The sequence below is a fragment of the Mobula hypostoma genome, chromosome 11, assembly GCF_963921235.1.
Source record: "Mobula hypostoma chromosome 11, sMobHyp1.1, whole genome shotgun sequence".
NCBI classification, from domain to species: domain Eukaryota; kingdom Metazoa; phylum Chordata; class Chondrichthyes; order Myliobatiformes; family Myliobatidae; genus Mobula; species Mobula hypostoma.
In genome coordinates, this window is record NC_086107.1 from 72783040 (window position 1) to 72808177 (window position 25138).

The following is a 25138-nucleotide window of genomic DNA, read 5'->3' on the forward strand; positions in this document are numbered from 1 at the left end:
TGTAAATGGACAGGTATCTCACTACTGTAAATAGGACAGGTGACCATCCCTCACTACTGTAAATGGGACAGGGGACAGGTGACCATCCCTCACTACTGAAAATGGGAGAGGGGTCATCCCTCACGACTGTAAATGGGACAGGGGTCATCCCTCACTACTGTAAATGGGACAGGGGTCATCCCTCACTACTGTAAATGGGACAGGTGACCATCCCTCACTACTGTAAATGGGACAGGTTACCATCCCTCACTACTGTAAATGGGACAGGGGTCAGCCCTCACTACTGTAAATGGGACAGGGGTCAGCCCTCACTACTGTAAATGGGACGGGGTCAGCCCTTACTACTGTAAATGGGACAGGTGCCCAACCCTCACTACTGTAAATGGGACAGGTGACCATCCCTCACTACTGTAACTGGGACAGGGGACAGGATCCCTCACTACTGTAAATGGGACAGGGTCATCCCTCACTACTGTAAATGGGACAGGTGATCATCCCTCACTACTGTAAATGGGACAGATGACCATCCCTCACTACTGTAAATGGGACAGGTGACCATCCCTCACTACTGTAAATGGGACTGGGGTCATCCCTCACTACTGTAAATGGGACAGGGTCCCAACCCTCACTACTGTAAATGGGACAGGTGACCATCCCTCACTACTGTAAATGGGACAAGTGACCATCCCTCACTACTGTAAATGGGACAAGTGACCATCCCTCACTACTGTAAATGGGACAGGTGGTCATCCCTCACTACTGTAAATGGGACAGGTGACCATCCCTTACTACTGTAAATGGGACAGGGGTCATCCCTCACTACTGTAAATGGGACAGGGGTCATCCCTCACTACTGTAAATGGGACAGGGTCAGCCCTCACTACTGTAAATGGGACAGGTGACCATCCCTCACTACTGTAAATGGGACAGGTGACCATCCCTCACTACTGTAAATGGGACAGGGGTCCATCCCTCACTACTGTAAATGGGACAGGGGTCATCCCTCACTACTGTAAATGGGACAGGTGACCATCCCTCACTACTGTAAATGGGACAGGTGACCATCCCTCACTACTGTAAATGGGACAGGGGTCATCCCACACTACTGTAAATGGGACGGGGTCAGCCCTCACTACGGTAAATGGGACGGAGTGAGCCCTCACTACTGTAAATGGGACAGATGACTATCCCTCACTACTGTAAATGGGACAGGTGACCATCCCTCACGACTGTAAATGGGACAGAGGTCATCCCTCACTACTGTAAATGGGACAGGGGTCAGCCCTCACGACTGTAAATGGGACAGGTGACCATCCCTCACTACTGAAAATGGGACAGGGGTCATCCCTCACTACTGTAAATGGGACAGGTGACCATCCCTCACTACTGTAAATGGGACAGGGGTCATCTCTCACTACTGTAAATGGGACAGGTGACCATCCCTCACTACTGTAAATGGGACAGGGTCAGCCCTCACTACTGTAAATGGGACAGGGGTCATCCCTCACTGCTGTAAATGGGACAGGGGTCATCGCTCACTACTGCAAATGGGACAGAGTCAGCCCTCACTACTGTAAATGGGACAGGGGTCAGGCCTCACTACTGTAAATTTGACGGGGTCAGCCCTCACTACTGTAAATGGGACAGGGGTCATCCCTCACTACTGTAAATGGGACAGGTGACCATCCCTCACTACTGTAAATGGGACAGGGGTCATCCTTCACTACTGTAAATGGGACAGGTGACCATCCCTCACTACTGTAAATGGGACAGGTGACCATCCCTCACTACTGTAAATGGGACAGGTGACCATCCCTCACTACTGTAAATGGGACAGGAGTCATCCCTCACTACTGTAAATGGGACAGGGGTCATCCTTCACTACTGTAGATGGGACGGGGTCAGCCCTTACTACTGTAAATGGGACAGGTGACCATCCCTCACTGCTGTAAATGGGACAGGAGTCATCCCTCACTACTGTAAATGGGACAGGTGACCATCCCTCACTACTGTAAATGGGACAGGGGTCATCTCTCACTACCATAAATGGGACAGGGGTCATCCTTCACTACTGTAGATGGGACGGGGTTAGCCCTTTCTACTGTAAATAGGACAGGTGACCATCCCTCACAACTGTAAATGGGACAGGTGACCATCCCTCACTACTGAAAATGGGAGAGGGGTCATCCCTCACGACTGTAAATGGGACAGGGGTCATCCCTCACTACTGTAAATGGGACAGGGGTCATCCCTCACTACTGTAAATGGGACAGGTGACCATCCCTCACTACTGTAAATGGGACAGGTTACCATCCCTCACTACTGTAAATGGGACAGGGGTCAGCCCTCACTACTGTAAATGGGACAGGGGTCAGCCCTCACTACTGTAAATGGGACGGGGTCAGCCCTTACTACTGTAAATGGGACAGGTGCCCAACCCTCACTACTGTAAATGGGACAGGTGACCATCCCTCACTACTGTAACTGGGACAGGTGACCATCCCTCACTACTGTAAATGGGACAGGAGTCATCCCTCACTACTGTAAATGAGACGGGGTCAGCCCTTACTACTGTAAATGGGACAGGTGATCATCCCTCACTACTGTAAATGGGACAGATGACCATCCCTCACTACTGTAAATGGGACAGGTGACCATCCCTCACTACTGTAAATGGGACAGGGGTCATCCTTCACTACTGTAAATGGGACAGGGGTCATCCCTCACTACTGTAAATGGGACAGGTGACCATCCCTCACTACTGTAAATGGGACAGGTTACCATCCCTCACTACTGTAAATGGGACAGGGGTCAGCCCTCACTACTGTAAATGGGACGGGGTCAGCCCTTACTACTGTAAATGGGACAGGTGACCATCCCTCACTACTGTAAATGGGACAGGTGACCATCTGTCACTACTGTAAATGGGACAGGTGACCATCCCTCACTACTGTAAATGGGACAGGAGTCATCCCTCACTACTGTAAATGAGAGGGGTCAGCCCTTACTACTGTAAATGGGATAGGTGATCATCCCTCACTACTGTAAATGGGACAGATGACCATCCCTCACTACTGTAAATGGGACAGGTGACCATCCCTCACTACTGTAAATGGGACAGGGGTCATCCTTCACTACTGTAAATGGGACAGGGTCAGCCCTTAATACTGTAAATGGGACAGGTGACCATCCCTCACTACTGTAAATGGGACAGATGACCATCCCTCACTACTGTAAATGGGACAGGGGTCAGCCCTCACTACTGTAAATGGGACAGATGACCATCCCTCACTACTGTAAATGGGACAAGTGACCATCCCTTACTACTGTAAATGGGACAGGGGTCATCCCTCACTACTGTAAATGGGACGGGGTCGGCCCTCACTACTGTAAATAGGACAGGGGTCATCCTTCACTACTGTAAATGGGACGGGGTCAGCCCTCATTACTGTAAATGGGACAGGTGACCATCCCTCACTACTGTAAATGGGACAGGTCACCATCCCTCACTACTGTAAATGGGACAGGTGGTCATCCCTCACTACTGTAAATGGGACAGGGGTCAGCCCTCACTACCGTAAATGGGACAGGGGTCAGCCCTCACTACTGTAAATGGGACAGGTGACCATCCCTCACTACTGTAAATGGGACAGGGGTCATCCCTCACTACTGTAAATGGGACAGGGGTCATCGCTCACTACTGTAAATGGGACAGGGGTCATCGCTCACTGGTGTAAATGGGACAAGTGACCATCCCTCACTACTGTAAATGGGACAAGTGACCATCCCTCACTACTGTAAATGGGACAGGTGGTCATCCCTCACTACTGTAAACGGGAGAGGGGGGTCATCCCTCACCACCACGAACGGAGCAGAAAACCATCCCTCACTAACACGAACGAGGCATGCTGTGGTAGTGGGCTAGCCTCATGCTGAGAGAATGGCCTTTTTGATCACCGCCTCTCCCCTGCTGGGTGAGTTTCAAACCACTGTGTGAAAATTGACTCACTGAGTCTCAGAAGCACTTAAAGCAGCAAATAAAAAATGGAAACACGAGGAAATCTGTAGATGGTGGAAATTCAAGCAAGACACACAAAATGCTGGTGAATGCAGCAGGCCAGGCAGCATCTATTGGAAGAGGGTCAGTCGATGTTTCGGGCTGAGACCCTTCGTCAGCACTAACTGAAAGAAGAGATAGTAAGAGGTTTGAAAGTGGGAGGGGGAGGGGGAGATCCAAAATCTCCCCCCTCTCCCTCCCACTTTCAAATCTCTTACTATCTCTTCTTTCAAATAAAACATGGGATTGGTGTAAATGGGACGTTGGTGCTTGGCATAGATTCGATGGGCCAAAGGCCTGCATCTCTGCTGTATGAGACCATATAGTGCCTCAAGGCTCATGACATGGTAATCAGGCTTTCCACGGATGGTAATGTCCCCATGTGACAGAGGGAGTGGATCAAAGGCTCGCCTGACTGCGATGGAAGAGTCCGCACCATGATGTGAGGTTAACCAGACCTGGTCTATACTCGCGAGAGCCTTGGGGAATGACAAGCAATGTTATTGAACTGTGAAAATCTTGCAGGTTTTGACAGGGTCAATGCTGAGGTGACTTTTCCATCTACTGGAGACGCAGTGCGAACAGGCTCTTTTGGCCCAGTAAGCCATAGCACCCAGCAACCCATCTATAACCCTAGCATAACCACAGGACAGTTTACAACGACCAATTAACCTACTAACCAGTATATCTTTGGACTGTGGGAGGAAACCAGAGATTCTGGAGGAAACACATGCTCACACGGGAAGAATATAAAAACTTTATTCCAGAGCATGCCGGAATTGAACTCTGAATTCTGACTCCACGAGCTCTAATAGCGTTGTGCCAACCTCTATGCTACCGTGGCACCCAGGCTAAAGATTAAGGACAAAGATGGGAAGACATTTCTTGAGTCTTTGGAACTTTCCGCCAAGCAGGATTGTGGAGGCTCGGTTGGTGTTTATACTGGAGATGGAGATAGATGGATTTGGTGGAACGAAGTAGTGCTGAGGTAAAAGACTGGTCGTGATGTTGGAGGAGTCACAGAGTCTGAAAGAGCCTGTTCCTGCTTCAGTCTGAGCCCCAGATTACTGAGGTGGAAGCCCAAGCTGTCGGTATGGATACATGGAAGTCAGCAGCCTCGTGTGCCCGTCTGCATTGATGAGGCATCTTCTACAGAGAGGACACCCCAAAGCAGTTCTTGGACAAAAAGGGTTGCCCAACCTGGACATTCTCACTTCTCTCCCCTCCCAATGCATAGAAGATACAAAAGCCTAAAAGCACAAACCACCAGGATTAAGGACAGCTTCTATGCCTAGCTATAGTACTATTGAATAGTCCCCTAGTATGACAAAACAGGCTCCTTCGCTCACAGTCTACCTCATTATGATCTTTGTATCTTACTGTCTGCCTGCACTGCACTTTCTCTCCAGCTGCTCCCACTTTCAAACCTCTTACTATCTCTTTTTTCCATTAGTCCTGATGAAGGGTCTCGGCCCGAAACGTCGACTGTACTTCTTCCTATAGATGCTGCCTGGCCTGCTGCGTTCCACCAGCATTTTGTGTGTGTTGCTTGAAATTCCAGCATCTGCAGATTTTCTCGTGTTTGCACCTTTATTCTGCATTCTGTTTTTGTTTCCTTTTGCATTATCTCAATGCACAGAAGTGATTAATTGACCTGCATGCATGACATGTAAAATGAAGTTTCTCACTGTACCTCAGATAAGGTGACAATGACACACCAATTAAGCAACTTTAAACGAGGACAGAAAGGTGAAGGTTTTCACTTTATAACACAAGGAGTGGACAAGTGAATAACGACATCTGCCCAATAACCCTAGAGAGGCATGGATAGTTCAGCAAGATCTTCTCTCATTCTTCTAAACTTCAGAGCGAGTAGACGAATTCCACCTACTCTTCCCAGGAATGAATCTGGTGAACTTTCAAAGTCCTTCTCTACTTCAGGAGTTTCCTTCCTTAGACAGTGCCAGTCCACAATTCTGCACACGCAGTCTCTCAGAACCCAGTATAACTGGACTAAGATATTTCTACTCTTGTCCTAAAGTCCTCTTGCAAGTGGAACAAACAGTTTGCCTCCCGAATCACATGTTAACTTTCAGTGTTTCACATACAGAGATACTCAGGTACCACTGGACACTAACACCTAATTTCTCAATACTTAAATAACACTCCTCCTTAATCTTTTCAGTCAGGAAACTCACAGCACAACTTAGCAGAGGCATGACATGGGAAAAACTAGGAAAAAGTCTTTAACCTTGCCCGGTTCTGATGAAAAGTTATTGGCCTCAAATGTTAAATCTGTTTCTATCTCCAGAGATGCTGCCCGGCCTCTGTTTTTATCTGAGGTTCCTAGCATTATTTTGCTCATGATGTTAGTTTACAAATAAACAGGACGAGGAGGGGACAAACTGTTTTTTGTGAGGGCTTTCCAAAAACTGACCTCTGTTAATACTATTTCTATCAATCATACACCTAGAATGCTGCTGCTTTCCTTGTATCACACAAAGCTGCCCCACTGGCTTCCCTTTGCGTAATCACACCAAGATCAGCAAGGGTTATCAAACAACCTTCACCAGTAAACCAACACTAACTTCATTTTACACTCTCTCCTTCCCACATTTTCTTCAATGCCCCCCCACCCCCCATCTGCACAACCTACAGTGGCCTCCCACAGTTTCCTGCCAGTGGTTTCTTCGCACAGTCCAAAGTGGCCACCTTCGAGATGGGGGGGAAACAGAGCACCCTGGGGAACCGGAGCACCCGGATGTAGGGGACCAGAGCACCTGGGGGAACCAAGCACCCGGATACAGGGAACCGGAGCACCTGGATACAGGGGACCAGAGCACCCAGATACGGGGGACCGGAGCACCCGGATGTGAGAAACCAGAGCACCCAGATACGGGGAGACCAGAGCACCCAGATACGGGGGACCAGAGCACCCGGATGTGGGGGACCAGAGCACCTGGGGGAACCAAGCACCCGGATACGGGGAACCGGGGCACCCGGATACGAGGAACCGGAGCACCCAGATGTGGGAGACCAGAACACCCAGATACGGGGAACCGGAGCACCCGGATACAGAGGACCAGAGCACCTGGATGTGGGGGACCAGAGCACCCGGATATAGGGAACCGGAGCACCCAGATACAGGAGACCAGAGCACCTGGATGTGGGGGACCAGAGCACTCGGATACGGGGAACCGGAGCACCCGGATACCGGGGACCAGAGCACCCAGATACGGAGGACTGGAGCACCCGGATATGGGGGACCAGAGCATCTGGGGGAACCAAGGGACTGGAGCACCCGGATGTGGGAGACCAGAGCACCCGGATACGGGGGACCGGAGCACCCAGAAACGGGAGACCAGAGCACCCAGATACGGGAGACCAGAACACCTGGATACGGGGAAACGGAGCACCTGGGGGACCAGAGCATCTGGGGGAACCAAGGGACTGGAGCACCCGGAAGTGGGAGACCAGAGCACCCGGATATGGGGAACCGGAGCACCCGGATACGGGAGACCAGAACACCTGGATACGGGGAAATGGAGCACCCGGATACAGGGGACCGGAGCACCCGGATGTGGAGGAACCCTCACAGTCTCGGGCTGAACTTACAGACTCCACAGAGAGAGCACCTGAGGTGAGGATCGAACCCAGGTCACCGGGGCTGTAAAGCAGTGGTTCTGTCCGCTGTACCATGCATATAACGTCAGTTTTTGCATATTGTGGACATCCTGTCAGAAAAGACACCATCTGATCCATTTAATCCAATCTGCTGCAATAAACCAAAGCCTATGTTGATTTGATTCCATGGTCTATGGACATCTTGGTAGAATCACAGTGACCCAAAACACTCCCTCCTGACACAATGATACGGATGTGACCTCAAGATACTGTCTGACCCCACTGGTCATCAGATATCCCAAAAGCAGCAATATGAAGCTGCCTTCTTCCAAACTCCTCACTGACCCAAGGATGTACAATAACCTCACACTCACCCAGTAACCCTACAACAACCCCAATCCATTGTAGTGCCACAGACACTTGAACCCCACAGCAACTCTAACACCATTATAACCCTAAAGTATCCCTGAATCTACACTTTTTATACCCTGGACCGCCTACCGAGGGGTCTGTAGACCAAAATTAACCATAGCCATAATGCTTTAAACCCGAAAACCCTGCAGCAACTCTGGTCATACCATAAACCTAATGTAAACTTAAGCTCAATGCCTACTGAAAGTCTAAGCCTATTGTAACTATACGGTAATTCTCACCTTACAATACTGCCAGAGTAACATGAATCTTACAGAAACACGATAGGAACACATCCTAACCCCACCGAATGCCAAATCCATTCAGTGCCCACATCCCGAACACAAAATTCTCCAGCCGGGGATCCTGAGGAATCTCAGTAAAATACCCGTGATCCCGCGCTATTCCAGTGGCATCCCACGCACGGGAATTCCACATCCAATGCCAGATATTCCAATCAGGTCCTGAAACAACGCACGGCACTTCCATAACTCTGCAGTGTTACTGATCCCCAGTACCCCGATCGTGGACTGGTCACAGTTGTCCCAGGACATTCCCATCACTGTGACCGGAATGTCTGGGTTCCCACGTCCTCACTCCAGTAACCCAGGGATTTCCCAGTGTGATCAGTTACCTGGAATATCCCTGTTCCTGGTGACCCGGGATATCCCGTCCCGATACCACTGTCCCGGGATATCCCGTCCCGATCCCTGTACGCAGGGATATCACTGATCCCAACTACATCGCGTGCGATCTCCGTGTCCCGGGATATCCCGCTGCCCGTGTCCCGAGAAATCGCAGTATCATTCCAATGTCTGGTCCCGGGATAGCGCGGGCGGAGGGTCGGCCCGGACGAACGGCGCCGTCTCCCCGACCGGAGCCGCGGGCGGTGGGATGGGGAGGGTGGCGAGAGTCCGCCGGCACTTACCGGAAGGACAGCGGTTCGGACACTGACCGGAGGGCCCTCTCAGCAAGCAGCGCTGCGCCGCGGAGCGGAACGGGACTTCCCGTTCGGGGCACGGCACCTGATGTCAACGAGAGGGGAGGGCTGACCGAGGGAGAGAGAGAGAGAGAGAGGAAGTGTTCACTCGGCAGCGAAACCAAGTAAGAGGCGGAGACGGGGTGGGGTGAAGGAGAGAGTGAGGGGAGGGGAGGAGAGAGGGGGAGGAATTGAAGAGATGGGGAGTGGGAGAAGGGAGGAGGAGAGGGAGAGAGATTAAAGTTTGTTCAAGATTTGATTTTATTATCACGTGTACATTGAAACGTACAGTCCAATGCTTCTACCCCGGAGTTCCTCTGTTCTATTGCCCTCTCTCCCCCTCACCTCACCCCACACTCTACCGTTCCTGGAGGGGTCGGAAACATGGATCCAGCGAGGGAGGTTGTAACGGGGAGACGGAGGGGAGAGAGATACGTAGTAAGTGATGGGTGGAGAAAGCAGGAAGTGGGGGAGACGGGAAAGGGATACGGATGGGGGGAAGGAAGGGATAGCAGAGAGAGAGAGAAGTACAGGTAGGGAAGAAAGAGGAGTGGGGGCGGTTGGGAGAGGGGAGAAATGGGAGACAAGGGCCAGTGGTGCAGGTAGGGAGGAAGGGGGAGACAGACAAAAGGGGGGACCTAGGAGGAAAGGGGGAGAGGAGTGATAAAACAAAGCAACATGGATACAGGCCCTTCAGCCCGACGGGTCTGTCCATACCACAGTGTCCCTCCATATCACAGTGTCCATCCATACCACAGTGTCCCTCCATACCACAGTGTCCTTCCATACCACAGTGTCCGTCCATATCACAGTGTCCATCCATATCAGTGTCCGTCCCTACCACAGTGTCCGTCCATACCACAGTGTCCGTCCATACCACATTGTCCATCCCTACCACAGTGTCCATCCATACCACAGTGTCCGTCCATACCACAGTGTCCATCCCTACCAGAGTGTCCATCCCTACCACAGTGTCCGTCCATACCACAGTGTCCATCCCTACCAGAGTGTCCGTCCCTACCACAGTGTCCGTCCATACCACAGTGTCCATCCCTACCAGAGTGTCCATCCATACCACAGTGTCCGTCCATACCAGAGTGTCCGTCCCTACCACAGTGTCCGTCCATACCAGAGTGTCCATCCCTACCACAGTGTCCGTCCATACCACAGTGTCCGTCCATATCACAGTGTCCATCCATACCATAGTGTCCATCCATATCACAGTGTCCGTCCATACCACAGTGTCCATCCATACCACATTGTCCATCCATATCACAGTGTCCATCCATACCACAGTGTCCATCCCTACTACAGTGTCCATCCATAGCACAGTGTCCGTCCATAGCACAGTGTCCATCCATACCACAGTGTCCGTCCATACCACAGTGTCCATCCATACCGCAGTGTCCGTCCCTACCACAGTGTCCATCCAGCTAGTCCCAGTTTCCTGCATTTGACCCATTTCCCTCTGAACCCAATGCTTCCCTGTATCCAAGTGCCCCTTGAATGATAGAATTGCCCCTACCTCAGCCACTTCCTCTGGCAGCCTGTTTCATACACTCACCACCCTCTGCATGAAATTGATGCCCCTCAGTGCCCCTTTCATTTTTTCCCTCTCGCCATAAATATGTGCCCCTAGTTTGGGACTCATTACCCTGGGGAAAATATTGTTACCTTATCTATACCTCCCATCACTTTAAACACTTCCGAAAGTCCTTCTTGAATTCTCCTACATTGCAAGGAACAAAGACCAACCCTGGCCAACCTCTCACTATATCTCAGGCCTCCTAGCCCAGGGCAACATCCTCATAAATCTTTTCTTCACTCTCTCCAGTTTAACCACAACAGGGTGAACAACACTGTACCCAGTACTCCAAGTGTGGCCTCACCAGCAACTTGTACAAATGCAACATGATGTCCGATTGATATACTTAGTGCCCTGACTGGTGAAGACCAGCGTGTTAAGCATATTTTTCACCATCCCTATTCGTGATGCTGCTTTCAACAATCTATGTTCTTGTACTCTGGCATCCCTTAATGCCTGTCACGGTGTGCACTGACAAATGACTGAACCCAGGGACGGCAGATAGAGACAGAAATAAAAGTTTATCCACAGGAATTTCAACAGAACATTGGTGGCTCAACCAAGAGGCAGTACGAGGCAATTCCTTCTCGAAACACACAAGGACCCCGTGAGAAGTGCTCATTGGGAGTCCACTTAAATTGAAACCCGTGCTAGTCAAAATGAACTTGACAAGATTAAATAGAAAGCACAAGGGGTTAACGATGCTAGATAGGACAATTAACAAACACAGGGCTGATGACAAATACCCTACCATTCATAGTATAAATCCTATGCTGATTTGACTTTCCTAAATGCATCAACTCACACTTACCTCTACTGAAGAAAGGAGGAATGGAATGTATCTGTACTATAGGAACAGAGAGAGAGAGAGAGAGAGAGAGAAGAGTAAGATTGACAGAGAGGGTGAGGACAGAGACAGAGGCAGAGAGGGTGCTCGGTGCAGGGATGAGAGAAGATACTGCCCGTGAATTTTTCTGCTGTCCACCCCAAAAGAACCTGAATTCCATTTCACTCAGAAATGAGCTTCCAATGTCCAGTGTTCTACCTTCACTCTTGCCAACTCTTGCGCTCACCTCTATGTCTGATGCCTTTGCTCCTTCACCCTGATGCCCTCTCGACACAGCCTACACTTGGCCTTATAAAGACCAGAGCCCACGTGGAGGGACCCCAAGCACATGATCATGCCATGCCCTCTTCAAACACGTCCTGCTGTTCCAGAATCAGTGTGGAACCCGGCCTAACTCAAAGTTCAATGTTCAAAAGTTCAAAGTAAATTTATTATCAAAGTACATGTATCTCACTATATAAGACCCATTTTCTTCCGGCATTCATAGTAAATACAAAACACACAATCAAATCAATGAAAGACTGTACCCAACAGGACAAATTAAACAACCAATGTGCAAAAGACAACAAATTGTACAGAAATGCAAAGGAAATAAGTAAATAAATAAATGAACAATGAATATTAAGAACATGAGATGAGAAGTCCTTGGAAGTGGGCCCATAGGTTGTAGGAACAGTTCAGTGATGGGGTGAGTGAAGTTATACCCTCTGGTTCAGGAGGCCGATAGTTGATGCCATTTTACTAGCTCTTCACTCAACTCTGGACAGTGAAGATGCATAAATCAGGATTATAGCTCAGCGTTTAATACTCTCATCCCCTCAAAATTAATCAATAAGCTTCATGACCTAGACCTCAATACCTTCTTGTGCAACTGGGTCCTCGATCCCTAGTCAGTTCAGATTGGCAACAACATCTCCCTCACAATCTCCGTCAAAACTGGTGGAGCAGTTCAACACAGGGCTTTGAGCTTAGCTCCCTGCTCTACTTGCTTTGTACTTATGACTGTGAGGCTAAAGTACTGTTCCAGTGCCACTGTTGTTGGCCAAGTCAAATCTGACTGAGTGCTCCCACAACAACAACCTCTTACTCAATGTCAGCAAGACCACGGAGCTGATTATTGACTTCAGGAGGAGGAAACCGAATGTCCATGAGCCAGTCCTCACTGGGGGATGAAAGGAGGTTAGCAATTTAAAATTCTTCGATGTTGTCATTTCAGAGGATCTGTCCTAAGCCCTGCCATTTTGAAGAAAGCACAGCAGCACCTCTACTTTCTTAGAAGTTAGTGAAGATTCAGCACGTCAACTAAACTTTTTAGATGTGTAGTGGAGAGTATGTTGACTGGTTGCATCACAGCCTGGCATGGAAACACCAATATCCTCGAACAGAAAACATAGTGGATACAGCCCAGTCCATCAGGGGTAAAGCTGTCCCCGCCACTGAGCACATTTACATGGAGTGCTGTCACAGGAAAGCAACGTCCATTGTCAAGAGCTGCCACCATGCTCTCTTCTTGTTGCTGCCATCAGGAAGGAGGTACAGGAGCCTCAGGACTCACAGCACCAGGTTCAGGAACAGTTATTATCCCTCAACCATCTCAAAAAGTACAACAATCTGAGAGGTTTCCCTGGAGAATTTCAAACTTGGGGGTCAAGGTTCAAAAATAAGGGATGGACAACTTAAAACAGATGAGGTGATTTTTTTTTTCTCTCAGTGTGTTCTCAGTCATAGAACTCTCATCCTCAATGGAATCTGATAAGTGAGGGAGGTTACAATGGGAACCACTGGGGGAGAGGTGAAGGACAGAAGCAACTAGATAGATCACAAAATTTGTTGTTTTGTGGCAGCAGGACAGTGCAAACCAAAAATTACTATGTTATAGTCAATCAATCAATAGCAAACAGATAAATAGTGAAGCAACATACATCAAAGTTGCTGATGAATGCAGCAGGCCAAGCAGCATCTATAGGAAGAGGCGCAGTCGACGTTTCAGGCCGAGACCCTTCGTCAGGACTAACTGAAGGAAGAGTGAGTAAGGGATTTGAAAGCTGGAGGGGGAGGGGGAGATGCAAAATGATAGGAGAAGACAGGAGGGGGAGGGATAGAGCCGAGAGCTGGACAGGTGATAGGCAAAAGGGGATACGAGAGGATCATGGGACAGGAGGCCTAGGGAGAAAGACGGGGGGGGGGTGACCCAGAGGATGGGCAAGAGGTATATTTAGAGGGACAGAGGGAGAAAAAGGAGAGTGAGAGAAAGAATGTGTGCAAAAAAATGAGTAACAGCTGGGGTACGAGGGGGAGGTGGGGCCTAGCGGAAGTTAGAGAAGTCAATGTTCATGCCATCAGGTTGGAGGCTACCCAGACAGAATATAAGGTGTTGTTCCTCCAACCTGAGTGTGGCTTCATCTTTACAGTAGAGGAGGCCGTGGATAGACATGTCAGAATGGGAATGGGATGTGGAATTAAAATGTGTGGCCACTGGGAGATCCTGCTTTCTCTGGCGGACAGAGCGTAGATGTTCAGCAAAGCGGTCTCCCAGTCTGCGTCGGGTCTCACCAATATATAAAAGGCCACATCGGGAGCACCGGACGCAGTATATCACCCCAGTCGACTCACAGGTGAAGTGATGCCTCACCTGGAAGGACTGTTTGGGGCCCTGAATGGTGGTAAGGGAGGAAGTGTAAGGGCATGTGTAGCACTTGTTCCGCTTACACGGATAAGTGCCAGGAGGGAGATCAGTGGGGAGGGATGGGGGGGACGAATGGACAAGGGAGTTGTGTAGGGAGCGATCCCTGCGGAATGCAGAGAGAGGGGGGGAGGGAAAGATGTGCTTAGTGGTGGGATCCCGTTGGAGGTGGCGGAAGTTACGGAGAATAATATGTTGGACCCGGAGGCTGGTGGGGTGGTAGGTGAGGACCAGGGGAACTCTATTCCTAGTGGGGTGGTGGGAGGATGGAGTGAGAGCAGATGTACGTGAAATGGAGGAGATGCGTTTAAGAGCAGAGTTGATAGTGGAGGAAGGGAAGCCCCTTTCTTTAAAAAATGAAGACATCTCCCTCGTCCTAGAATGAAAAGCCTCATCCTGAGAGCAGATGCGGCGGAGACGGAGGAATTGCGAGAAGGGGATGGCGTTTTTGCAAGAGACAGGGTGAGAAGAGGAATAGTCCAGATAGCTGTGAGAGTCAGTAGGCTTATAGTAGATATCAGTGGATAAGCTGTCTCCAGAGACAGAGACAGAAAGATCTAGAAAGGGGAGGGAGGTGTCGGAAATAGACCAGGTAAACTTGAGGGCAGGGTGAAAGTTGGAGGCAAAGTTAATAAAGTCAATGAGTTCTGCATGCGTGCAGGAAGCAGCGCCAATGCAGTCGTCGATATAGCGAAGGAAAAGTGGGGGACAGATACCAGAATAGGCACGGAACATAGATTGTTCCACAAACCCAACAAAAAGGCAGGCATAGCTAGGACCCATACGGGTGCCCATAGCTACACCTTTAGTTTGGAGGAAATGGGAGGAGCAAAAGGAGAAATTATTAAGAGTAAGGACTAATTCCGCTAGACAGAGCAGAGTGGTGGTAGAGGGGAACTGATTAGGTCTGGAATCCAAAAAGAAGCGTAGAGCTTTGAGACCTTCCTGATGGGGGATGGAAGTATATAAGGACTGGACATCCATGGTGAAAATAAAGCGGTGGGGGCCAGGGAACTTAAAATCATCGAAAAGTTTAAGAGCGTGAGAAGTGTCACGAACATAGGTCGGAAGGGATTGAACAAGGGGTGATAAAACAGTGTCGAGGTATGCAGAAACGAGTTCGGTGGGGCAGGAGCAAGCTGATAAATAGTGAAGAGACAGCAGATGCTGGAATCTGAACCAACAAACAAATTGGTGGAGGAACTCAGTGAGTGGAACCGCATTTGTTGGGGGAAGAATTGCCGATATTTCGGGTCGAAATCCTGCATCAGGAAAAGGATATAGTTGATAGAGGGAGAGTTATCTGGAGTTGCCAGAGAGCAGGGAGCATGAGGAGGACAGGATTCCTCTCCAGAGGGCGTTAGTGAACCTGCCCTCCAGTAATCCAGAGCATCACACACAAATGCTGGAGGAACTCAGCAGATCAGGCAGCATCTGGGGAAATGAGGCACCAGTTGACATTTCAGGCGGATCTCCTTCATCGGGACTCAAAGGAAGGGAGAAGCCAGAATAAAAAGGTAGGGGAGGGGAAGGAGAACAAGCTAGAAAGTGATAGGTAAAGCTGGGTGGGTGGCGAGGGAGGATGTAGAAACTGAGAAGTGATCATTGTAAAAGGCAAAGGGGTAGAGGAGAAGGAATCTGATAGGAGAGGAGAGTGAATCATGGGGGAAGGGAAGGAGGAGGTGTACCGGGGGCAGGGGGGGGTGCGGAAAGTGATAGTCAAGTGAGGAGCAGAGGTAACAGGCCAGAGTGGGTAATAGAAGAAGAGGGAAAGGGGAGAGGAAAATAATTACCAGAAAGAGAAATTGATGTTCATGCTATCAGGATGGAGGCTGCCTAGGGAGAATACGAGGTGTTGCTCCTCCAACCTGAGAGAGGCCTCATCATGGCAGAAGAGGAGGCCATGGGCTGATGCGTCAGGACAGGAATGGGGATAGGAATTAAAATGGTTGGCCACTGGGAAATTCCACTTATTGTGGACGGAGCGGAGGTGCTCGACACCTTGAGTAATCCAGTAGTTCTGTGGCCATGGTTATTGTGGCCGGTTGTTGTTCTACAGATGCGCAGTGAAAATCTTTATGACTAACTGCATCACCGCCTGGCATTGAGATCCTTTGCACAGGATTTCAAGGATCTGCGGAGGGTTGTAGTCTCAACCAGCTCCATCACCAGCACCATCCTCCTCGCAAAAGGTGCTGCTTCAAAAGCAGGCATCCATTATTATCGATCCGTGACATGCATCGTTTCATTACCATCATCGGGGAAGAGGTACAACAACCTAAAGGCCCATAGTGATGTTGATGGCATGTACAGTACCACTGCCAAAGGACAACAAATTTCACAATGTGACAGCGTTATAGACTCGATTCTGATTCCAATGATCTGATTTGACTTTGACAACTGCTATGGCGGGATTTGAACCTGTTTTTGGATGGTTCGTCCAGGATTGCTAATCTGGTAAATTAACCACTCATCATTTAGCTGCAGTACTGCTCTTCCTCTTTCCACACACTCACTCACTCCTCTTTCTCCTCAGCTAATGGTTCCCATCGTTACACAGCTCCTCTACACCCAGCCCACTCCCTCCAAGTTGTCCCACCACCGAGAATGCAGAAATGAGAAGACAAAAGGCAATATCTTTGAGTGCCATCACCGCCTCTCCCTCTTCCTGCCTTGGTGTGTGACATAGACTCCCAGTTGCTCTCTCTCATTAGAAGTCATACAAAAGTACAGCACAGAAACAGGCCCTTCAGCCCATCTAGTCTGTGCCGAACTGCCTATTCCCATCAGTCTGTGTTGGGACCATAGCCCTCCATACCCCTAACATCCATGTATCTATCCAACTTCTTTTAAATGTTGAAATTGAGTTTGCATACACCACCTATGCTGGCAGCTTATTCCACACTCATGACCTATGAAAAAGATTCCTCTCGTGTTCCCCTTAAACTTTTCACCTTTCATCTTTAACCCATGACCTCCAGTTGTAGTCCCACCCAACCTCAGTGGAAAAAGCCTGCTTGCATTTACCCTATCTATACTCCTCATAATTATGTATACCTCTATCAAATCTCCTCTCAGTCTTCTATGTCGTCGCCTAAGCTATTCTATCTTTCCTTAAAACTCAGGTCCCACAGTCTCGGCAACATCCTTGTAAATTTTCTCTGTACTGTTTCAACCTTATTTATATCTTTCCTGTAGGTGGGTGACCAAAACTGCTCACAATACTCAAAATTAGGCCTCACCAATGCCTTATAGAAGTCCCATGCTCACCCTAATGCTCAGTACTTTAATCTATGAAGGCCAATGTGCCAAAAACTTTCTTCACGACCTGTATTCCCCGATCGCTTTGTTCTACCACACTCCTTGGTGCCCTACCATGAATTGTGTAAGACCCACCCTGGTTGATTTTAACGAACTGCAACACTTCACACTTGTCTGTGTTAAATTCCATCTGTCATTTCTCAGGCCATTTTTTAAGCTGGCCCAGATCCCACCGCAAGCCATGATAACCTTCCACACTGAATTTGATGCCACTTTGTCTCACTTCTATAAACTCTGTGTCCATCTCTTAAGTAAATAACAAATGCAAAAAAAAATCATTTAAGATCACTCCCATCTCTTTTGGCTCCACACATGAATTACCATTCTGATCTTCCAGAGGGCCAATTAGTTCCTTGCTATCCTTTTGCTCTTAACATATCTGTAGAATCCCTTAGGATTCTCCTTCGCCTTGTTTGCTAGGGAAACCTTATGATTTCTTTTACCCTTCGTGATTTCTTTCTTAAGTGTTCTCTTGCATTTCGTATACTCCATAAGCCCCAGATTTGTTCCTACCTGCCTGTACCTGCTATGCACCGCCTTTTTTTCTTAACCAGGACCTCAATATCTCTAGAAAACCAAGGCTCCCTACACCCGTTATCTTTACCTTTCATTCTGACAGGCAGAGGCAAGCTTTGTACTCTTAAAATTTCACCTTTGAATGCTTCCCACTTACCAAGTACATTTTTGCCAGTAAACAGCCTGTCCCAATCCACTCTTGCTAGATCCTTTCTGATACCATAAAATTGACCTTTCTCCAATGTAGAATGTTAACCAACAGAGCAGACCTATCTTTTTGCATACGTACTTTGAAACCAATGGCATTGTGATCACTGAATGCAAAGTGCTCTCCTACACAAACTTTGTCATTTGCCCTGTCTCATTCCCTAATAGTGGATCAAGTATTGCACATTCTCTCATTGGGACTTCTGCGTACTGATGAAGGAAACTTTCCTGAACATATTTAACAAACTCTATCCCATTTAGTTCTTTTACAGTCGGGAGCCCCAGTCAATATGTGGAAAGTTAAAATCATAACAACATTAAGTACCTTGCAGAAGTCTGCGATCTCTCTGCAAATTTGTTCCTCTAAATCTCTCAGACTGTTGGGTGGTGTGCAATATAGCCCCAATAATATGGTCATACCTAGAAGAAAGCCCTTACCTCCAAGTGCCTCACTTTCAAGAACCACATCAATAAGACAAAGGCAAAAGTGAGCACACGAAACAACATCCTGAATAAGCTCACTAACACAAAATGGGGAGCAAGCTCGAAAACATTGCGAACCAGTGCACTTGCTCTTTGCTATTCCACTGCCGAATACGCCAGCCCTGCATGGGAAAGATCTACTCATGCTAAGAAGATGGATGCCGTTCTGAATGCAAGCTGCTGACTTGTTCAAAACCAACAAACACCAACAGTCTATACATCCTGGTGGGCATCGCTCCCCCTGATATAAGAAGATCGGTAGCCAGCAAGAAAGAATGACTCCATCAAACATCAGATGAGAGGCACCCTCTACATGGTCATACACCTACACCCAGCCATCTAAAGTCAAGGAAGAGCTTCATGAACAGTGTTGTTCCTTTACAATCAACCCCACCTGAAGCCCGCATCGCCTTGTGGAAAGACCGGCTCGCCAGTCTCAAACAACCCCCAACGATGGAAATTCCACCCGATGAAAGGCTTCCCCCAGGAGCTAATTGCAACTGGGCAACCTGCAAGTGCCTTAACAGACTTAGGACTGGTGTAGGTCTTCAAAGATGTCACTAAGCAAATGGGGATATACAACCAGCCCAACAACTTGTGAATGTGGAACTGAGCCACAAATTATGCAACATCTCCTGCAATGCCCATGTCATGGTCTGGTCTGTGAAGTCCGCATTCTGGTTCACGGTCCGGTCCATCGACCCTTGCTCCAGGTTTTCCTGTCTACCCTGTTTCTGTTCCTGTTGAGCACTAATTGAGGCAGCTGATTCTCATTGGGTCTGGCTGCATAAATACCTCCAGAGACCAGGGCGGGGTGCTGGATTGTGCATGTTCTTACTCCTCGTATCCCTTCCCCTGCCTTCTGTTTCCTTGCCTGAAGCCTTGCCTTGTCTTGCCGGCAACTCTTGTCTTGCCTGAAGTTCTTGTCTCGCCCTGCATTGCCTGAAGCCTTGCCTTGTCTTGCCAGTAACTCCCACATTGCCTCGCCTGTAATCTTGTCTTGGAGCCACCCTGTATCTATGTCCCTTCCTGTCCCTTGCCTCTGTTGGGTAAGCCAGGCCAGATTGCCGTTACCCTGCAGTGAGTCCTGTCCCTTCCTGTCCCTTGCCTTCGTTGGGTAAGCCAGGCCAGATTGCCATTACCCTGCGGTCGGTTCTGTCCCTTCCTGTCCCTTGCCTCTGCTGGGTAAGTCAGGCCATAGTGCCATTACCCTGCGGTGGGTTCTGTCCCTTCCTGTCCCTTGCCTCTGCTGGGTAAGCCAGGCCAGATTGCCATTACCCTGCGGTCGGTTCTGTCCCTTCCTGTCCCTTGCCTCTGCTGGGTAAGTCAGGCCATATTGCCATTACCCTGCGGTTGGTTCTGTCCCTTCCTGTCCCTTGCCTCTGTTGGGTAAGCTAGGCCAGATTTCCATTACCCTGCGGTGGGTCCTGTCCCTTCCTGTCCCTTGCCTCCATTGGTGGAGATCTGTGCCCTGCCCAGGTGATCCACACCCTGCCCAAGAGGAGCTTCAAGACCCCAAGTCTCTAACCGAGCTGAGCCTCACCACAAGCCAATCTTCAAGATTCCAAGTCTCCAGCCTCGCCTCAAGTCTCTGTTCTCCAGCCTCGCCTCAAGTCTCTAGCCTCGCCTCGCCTCAAGTCTCTAGCCGACCCTCGCTCCAAGCCAAGCTTCAAGATCCCAAGTCTCAAGCCTCTAGTCTCAAGTCTCTGGTCCCCAGCCTCGTCTTGAGTCTCAAGCCTGAAGACTCCAGCCTCATCCTGCCTGCCAGCCAAGTCACGTCCTTGCCTTGTTCTGGGGTCTGAGCCAGAGGCAAGACCCAGGTTCTGGGTCCTTGTCCAGTCTCTGGCTCGGAGTCCAAGCCTGGGCTCCTAGCTCTCTCATGTCCAGTCCTGTTCTGGGTTCCTGATTTTTCGTGTCCATCTCCTAGCCCTCACCCTGTATCCTAGTTCTGCCCCTAGTACAGTGTCTGTGTCTTGCACTTGGGTCCATTCCCAGCCACCTCCTTATGACAGCCCATCGCTAGAGGAACCCTGAACGGCTGCAGATCTTGCTGAATTCGACAACAAGGCATAAAAAGGAGTCCAGTTCTGGCTGAGCCATGTATAGACTGTCCGTGGACACGCTAAGAAGAAGACTCTGAGTAGAGTCATCGGAATGCTGTCATGATAGCATTTTTTTAGCAGGCTTTCTTATTTTTATGAGGCTGAGTTGCTAGCTCGATGCTCAATCCAGCATGGATGGAAAGCATGCAAGGGAGCCGGCTGGATTCGAACTCGGGAGCCTTCGCTCCGAAGTCCAGCGCTGATGCCACTACACCACCAGCCGGCTGGTCATACCTAGGCTAGAATATAAAAACAAGGATGTTATTTTGAAACTTTATTAAGAACTGGTGAGGCCTCACTTGGAGTATTGTGAGCAGTTTTATACCCCTTATCTTAGAAAGGATGTGCTGAAACTGGAGAAGGTTCAAAGGAGGTTGACGAAAATGATTCCAGGTTTGAATGGCTTGTCATATGAAGAGAGTTGATGGCTCTGAGCCTGTATTCACTGGGATTCAGAAGAATGACGGATGACCTCATTGAAACCTATCAAATGGTGAAAGGCCTTGGTAGAGTGAATGTGGAGAGGATGCATCCTATGGTGGGAGAGTCTAGGACTGGAGGATACAGCCTCAGAATAGGGGGGGGTTCCTTTTGGAACAGAGGTGAGAAGGAATTTCTTTAGCCAGAGAGTGGTGAATCTGTGGAATTCTTCGCCATGGACACTTGTGGAGGCCAAGTCATTTTGCATATTTAAGGCAGAAGCTGATAGATTCTCAATTGGTCAGGGCGTAAGGGATATGGGGAGGAAGGCAGAGATTGGGGCTGACAGGAAAATTGGATCAGCCATGATGAAATGACAGAGCAGACTTGATGGGCCAAATGCCCTAATTCTGCTCCTGTATGTTATTGTCCTTCTTACTTCTCAGTTCCACCCAAAACATCTCACTAGGTGAGTTCTCCAGTCTGTCCTGACTGCCGTGACATTTTCCCTGAAAAGTAACACTGCCCCTCCCCCTTTAATCCCTCCCACACTGTCACACCTAAAACAGCGGAAACCCAGAATACTGAGCTGCCAGTCCTGTTCCTCCTGCAACGGCTACAGTGTCATAATTCCACGAGTTGATCCATGCCCAGAATTCACCTGCCTTTCCTATGGTTCTTCTTGCATTGAATACATCTTGATACTTCTTGTGTTAGCCCCTGTAATGAACTGCCACCAAGGATCTGCACCAACCTGCTTACCGTTGCTTCTCTGTGTCATCACACATGTCCGCTCCATCTTCTCTGCTCCTAAATCACCCCTTCCTGTCCTTGTCACCTCTGAGTGTGAGGCGGAAGAGATGGTTGGGGAAAGATCAATGAGTGAAAATTAGTGGTCAGTGACTGGTGCCAAGCCAGAGAGTCAAGGGGCAAGGGGCTTGTTTCCATGCCTGTGTCTCTCGATGACCATTCCATCCACATCTGCCTGACACCCATCTTCCAGCCTCAGCTCATCCAGAATCTGTCCCCTGCAACCTGACCCCCAACAGCCTGAAAATTGGACCCACTGACCCATCAACCCAATAATCTGACATCCACCGTTCCAATAACCTGATACCTACAGCTCACAATCAGGTTTAATATCACCGGCACATGTCATGAAATTTGTTCACTTTACAGCTGCAGTGCATGATAAATAAATATAGAGAAAAAATCTGAGTTCTATGAAGTATATATATGTCTATTAAACAGTTAAATTAAAATCAATATTGCGAAACAACAGAAATAATAAAGCAGAGAGGTGGTGTTCACAGGTTCAATGCCCATTTAGCAATCGGATGGCAGAGGGGAAGAAGCTGTTCCTGAATCGCTGAGTGTGTGCCTTCAGGCTCCTGTACCTCCTACCTGATGTGAAAAAAGGGCATGTCCTGGGTGCTGGGGGTCCTTAATGATGGACGCTGCCTTTCTGAGGCACCGCTCCTTAAAGGTGTTTTGGATACTACAGAGGCTAGTACCCATGATTGAGCTGAATAATTTTACAAGTTTCTGCAATTTATTTCAATCTTGTGCAGTGGCCTTCTTCCCCACCCCCCCCCCGCCCCCACAATACTAGACAGTGATCCAGCCTGTCAGAATGTTCTCCATGGTACACCTGCTGAAGTTTTCGAGTGTTTTAGTTGACAATCCAAATCCCCTCAAACCCCTAATGAATATAACTGCTGTCTTGCATTCTTTATAGCTGCATCAATTTGTTGTGCTTGGCTTAGGTCCTCAGAGCTATTGACTGCTCACTTTCTCCACTTCTGATCCCTCTATGAGGATTGGTTCGTGTTCCCTTGTCTTACCCTTTCTGAAGTCCACAAACAGCTCTTTGGTCTTACTGACATTAAGTGCCAGGTTGTTGCTACGACACCACTCAACTGACTGGTATTTCTCGCTCCTGTACGCCCTTTCGTCACCATCTGAGACTCTGCCAACAATAGTCGTATCATCAGCAAATTTATAGATGGTATTTGTGCTGTGCCCAGCAACAGTCATGGGTGTGAAGAGAGTAGAGCAGTGGTCTAGGCACACGCCCCTGAGGTGCCGGCGTTGATTGTCAATGAGGTGGAGATGTCAGTTCTAGTCTGCACAGATTGTTAGGAAGTCGAGGATCCAGTTGTAGAGGGAGGTACAGAGGCCCAGGTTCTGTAGCTTTTCAATCAGGACTGTAGGAATGATGGTGTTGAATGCTGAGCTATGGTCAATAAATGGCATCCTGATATGGGTATTTGCATTGCCCCAGGTGATCCAAGGCTGTGTGAAGAACTATTGAGATCGTGTCTGCTGTAGACCTATTGCGGCAATAGGGAAATTGCAGTAAATCTACAATCCTACCTGAGACAGGTGTTGATTCGAGCCACGTCCAACCTCAAAGCATTTCATCATGATAGATGTGATTGCTACTGGACAGTAATCATCGAGGCAGTTCATGCTGCTCTTCTTGGGCACTCGTATAATTGATGGCTTTTTGAAGTAGGTGGGAATTTACAACTGTAGCAGCAAGAGATTGAAAATGTCATTAAATACCCCTGCGAATTGGTTGGCACAGGTTTTCAAAGCCTTACCAGGTAGTCCATTGGGCTCTGCCACCTTGCGAGGGTTCATCCTGTTGAAAGACAACTTGATACTGGCTTCCAAGGCAGAGATCACAAGGTGATCGGATTTTTTTTTATTAAGTGCAATCGTGAACAATAGGCAGATCAGAAATGCTGATCAAGTCAACTCGTTCCCAAAGACAACTCTGATAGGCCAATCAGATGGTTCACTGCTGCTCAGCGATAGAACACAAAAAAAATCATATGTACAATTAAGAAACATTAAAAAATACTAGAAATACTGGAGTCATGATGATCATGATGATGTCTACTGGAGAGAGACATTTATACACATGCTGTCCTCCATAATTCAAAGAGATTGAAGGATAAGGTTGCAGGGTGACAAAACATGGCAGGAGCACTTGGAACTAAAAACTAATCCCTACCGGGAAAAAACAGCACCTGTTCTTTCTGCACTGTTCTCCAGCAGTTTAAGGACTAGGTCCAGCCGGAGCATAACTCACAAGTGCTCTTGAAAGTCAGGTATTAACCCTACCTACCAACAACCAAGAATTGCCATCCTAGTCCCCTTCATGATAGCTTATGAAGAAACATGTGACTTCCCTCCCAGAGACGATAGGTGTTTGTGCACTCGACTCTTGAAGGCTTGGACCCTATCGTCGCAGATGTTTCCAACCACAGCATCTGGAAGGCTGTTCCAAATTCTGATAGCACAGTGAAGGAAGCTTCTATCCAGTGTGTAGGTTCTCGCATCAGGCACAGAAACAGCATGAGCAGGCACAGATAAACTTGACCGTGTGGTGCACCGTCTCTCATAAGGTGAAGGCAGCACGGCGTGAAGGTCTGCAGGGCTGTGGCTGGTGTGTATTTTGTATAGCACAGTAGCTGCAGCAACCTGTCATCTGTGGTGTAAGCTACTGATGGCTAGCTTCTCACGAGCTGTGCTTCATCTACACCTATAATCCTGAGAGCCTTTCTTTGAATGGAATCAAGCTGGCTGAGGACACTCTGTGAGGCATTCATCCATGATAAGCAGGCATTCTCCATGATACTTCGTACCTGGGCTTTGTAAACCGTGGCTCTGCCCTCTTTGTTTAGCTTGGCTGCTACTTTCCGCAGAGCTCCAAGCCTTTGTCCAGCCTTGTTTGAAATAGTGGAAAGGTGTTTATCCCACACCAACTTGCTGTTAATATTAACACCAAGGATTACTAGCTCCTTCTTTGAATCCAGCTTGCAGTTCCCAAAATACAGATCGCTGCAGGGATCCTCATAGCTGTGGTTTTATTCTCGCCTTCAAAGTGACTTA

General features: G+C 48.7%; 1 protein-coding gene across 2 annotated transcripts in view; it reads right to left on the reverse strand.

Annotated features, from left to right (window-relative positions):
• The window catches only part of cd82b (CD82 molecule b), a 138652-nt gene extending 129493 nt beyond the window's left edge, over positions 1–9159 (reverse strand). Inside the window, exon 1 of one of the 2 annotated variants that reach the window (XM_063062251.1) lies at positions 9021–9159. The gene's annotated coding sequence lies outside the window, so the exon portion shown is untranslated. The remainder of the gene's footprint in view (positions 1–9020) is intronic. The other variant, XM_063062252.1, reaches the window with a different exon arrangement.
• Between the last annotated feature and the right edge of the window lie 15979 nt (positions 9160–25138).